Consider the following 3,459-nt stretch of genomic DNA (forward strand, 5'->3'; position numbering starts at 1 on the left):
GCTGGCACCAGAGTGGCCTCACCATCTGGCGCTTTCCTGGGACTCGTGGGCTGGGAAAATTGAGGTGTAAATCCATCAGTCTGGAAGAAAAGGAGCGAAAAGCAACTCCTCTTTTATCGTTTTTCACTTCCCAATTCCTGCGCTTGAGGATTTAGTATTTCAGATGTCACTAAGGAAAATATTTTATGTTTGTTCTCTTCAAAAGAAACCCACCCCCAAATTCCTCCCGCCTTTTACAGAAAGTCCATGAGGTCACCGCTTCGCTTGCAATTTTGAGAATGTGCTGGAGCGTTTCAGCTGGTCATGGGGTTTGTTTTATATATCTATATATAAATATTAATTTATTTGTATCCTGTACAGTCTAGCTGGTGTGTGTAAAAGCCCCTGGCACTTGCCTGCCTGGGGGCCCTTAGGAGCAAGTCTTACCTGTCAGCAAATATGGGATTGAAACCCTGGTGGCTCTGGCAATTTTTGGGAGCTCCTGGGTCTTTTGGGGGGGCTGAGTGTCTGGCAGAGCCCGTTTCCCCGCTGCTGCACGTGTCTTTGAGGTGGTTGGTGTGGAAGCAGGACGGGGTCTTTGCAACCTTCCCAGGGGTTTTTTTGAAACCGGGTTTGATCTTTGCAAGCTGTGCAGGGTCTTTGGAAGCCTTTTGGGGTCTTTCAAAGCATTTTGGGGTCTTTGCAACCTTCCTCAAGGCTTTGCAAACCTTTGGGGGTTCTTTGCAAACCATCTGAGGTCTTCACAAGCCTCCTGGGCTCTTTGCAAGCCTTAAGGGGTCTTTCAGAGCTCCTGGGGGCCTTTGCACGCCTCTGGAGGTTTTCCTAGAGTGGGGAAAATATTAAATCCTTCTTGCAATGTCTTCTTTGGCGAGGAAGAAGGGACGGTTGCGCTGCAGCTGAGGTGGGAGGAGCGCGGGGCTGTCCCCATCGTAGAGGTGACTCCCCGCCATGAGTTGGTTTCTGCTCCAAGAATGGGATTTTTTGAGGAGGCACAAGCGCTGTTTGCGACGCAGGCTCTGCTCTGTGCTACCACGTGAGAGATCAGCCATGGTAAACTGTCACAGGACGTATGTATTTATCTATGTATATTTATATATAGAAAGAGATAGATGTAGATGTCTGGAGGCTCGTGGTTTTGTGGCCATAATCAATCTGGTCAGAGGAGTTCTCTTGTGTTGTGTTTGTTTTCGGTTTGTTTTCTTTTTCAAATCAGATCTGCCAGATGAAAAGCTGCTCTGCATAAACTTCTCCGCTGCTGACGGATCTCTGCCTGCCCTAATTTCAAGGACCTGGGAACAGATCCCAGCGCCAGAGCTTGCAAATAACCCAGGCGAGCCGATTCCTGAGGGTTTTCACGTGCGCTTCGCCCGGCATCTCCTCCCCAAGGACGACCGAGCCGGTGAGTACGAGGGGGTTTTAAGCTCCGTGGGGGCTCGATGAGGGGTTTTTGGGGTGGGGTGGCGTCTCCCTTCCTGCAGGCACGTGCTTTATTGCAAAGAGTAGGAGGGAAATGTTCCCCCCCGTGATGTCCTTTTGAGCTGACCTTTCACGTTTAGGAGGTGCAAACAGGTGCCTGTCCCAATCGAGCCGTGAGGTGCTGCTCGGTCCTGCCTGTTCTGCCCGTGCTGGCTTTATTTTGGAAGAGAGGAGGCGAAACCAACCCACTGACAGGGATGAAGGGGCTTGGGCAAAGCTGAGCCCACCCGGGGCTTTATTGCACTCCCTGGGGGGGCATCCAGGTATTTATAGGGCAGCAAACTTAATGTAAAGCTGGGGGAGACTGTGGGCAGGATGAGCTCAGGGGTACCTGCTCCAGCCCCAGGAGGAAAAAGAAAAAAGCAGTTTTATGGGGTGTTTTGCTTTTGGATTGCTGGGTATGATGTCTCCCAGCAGGCGGTTGCCTTTTTTTTAAGAGAGAAGAAAGGCTGGAAGGGGATTTTTGGTGCTTTCTCCACCCAGTTGCAAAGCCAATTCTGACAGGTCCTGGCCATGGATGTTTTACCAGGATGGGAACCGACCTCTCTTGGGTTTTACTGGCTTTAAACACGATTTTTACTGGTCCAAACCAGCCTCTTGCTCTTCTTCACTGGCTTCCATGTGCGATGGGGAAGGCAGGTCCCTGGGAAAGATCTTGGTGCCTGCCCAGGGTGCTCTGACTGTGCTGTTACAGCTACGCACCTAAAGAAAATAAACCCTCATGCAAACCCAAGCGGGACTTGATAACTGGTTCGATGCCTTGCCCTATTGCAGGTAATTAGGCTGACATGGCTCTTAAAAGTTCCTGCCTGCAATTATGCATGCAGAGTAATATATAAGGTGTAATTATCAGCTTAGGGAGTTTATCAAACTTTCCTTGACAGAGTGGCAGTGCAGGATGGGTGAGAAGAAATGCCCCAAGGGGGTCTGGACTATTAGTAGGGGAGCACTGGGGGGGTCAGATCTTGCTCCATCGTGGCTAGAAATAGGCTGGAATTGGGGAAAAAGATGAAGTGAGCCCCAAAAATCCAAAGCCGACCAAGCTTGTTCCTGGCATGGAGAGGTGGGATCCTCTCCATTGTGTACTTCTAGGACAAGGTGTTATTAGGCAGAAAGACTCAGCTCTGAATGGGCCAGATGACTTTAAAATCGTCATTCTCCCTGTGCACGGGCATGTCGGTGCTAATAGCAGGTGGAGGAGGAAGAAGAGATGAGTGTAGGTACCACCCAAAGAAGATGAGGCGTTTGGAGCTTGAGCGAGCATCCGCAGTGACCATGGCAGCTCCGAGTGTGCTGTGACTAAACTCAGTGGAAAAAAAAAACCCCACAAAAACCCAAAAATCCCAACCCCAAAAAGAAGATGAGGTTTCGGCACCGTGTCTACATCCTTTCTGAATGGGTGTGATCCCGGCTGAGTTTGCAGAAGCACCTGCTCCCAAACCCTCTGCTGAAGCCCTCACGCTTGCTGGGAGCCCGAAACCACCGTCCTCCACCTCCCTCCAGATTACAGACCACACCGGCCTGACCCCGTGGGGATTAAGGTGTGTTCCCTGTCCGGCACAGGCTTCAAACCAGCTGAGCAGGATGCGATGCTAAAATCACAGCAGGCGGCAAGCTCAGCGCCGTGTCCAGTCCAAACCAGTGCAACCAGCAGCCACGAGTGGGAAATCCAACTTCACGGCTCTCTTGTGGAGAGATGCTGCTGCTGGAGCCAGGCTGCTTCCTTGGAGGATGCAACGAGCTCCTCGTGCCAGCTCTGCTTTGCAGCATCTCGAAGGGTTTTAGGGGTGCGTGAAGGCTTGTGAACCAACAAAACTCACACCTCTGGGAAAATTCGGAGTTTGGCTTTTGCTGGATTTCAGGAAATGGGGTTTTATCTAAAATCTCCAGCAAGGCGAGGTCCTGGAGTGCCTAGAAATCCCCGCTCGAGCATCCTGGCCACCCCAGCAGGCTCCCACGATCTTATTAAAGCCGTGCTTGCGT

The sequence above is a fragment of the Apaloderma vittatum genome, unplaced genomic scaffold (assembly GCF_000703405.1).
Source record: "Apaloderma vittatum isolate BGI_N311 unplaced genomic scaffold, ASM70340v1 scaffold8146, whole genome shotgun sequence".
NCBI classification, from domain to species: domain Eukaryota; kingdom Metazoa; phylum Chordata; class Aves; order Trogoniformes; family Trogonidae; genus Apaloderma; species Apaloderma vittatum.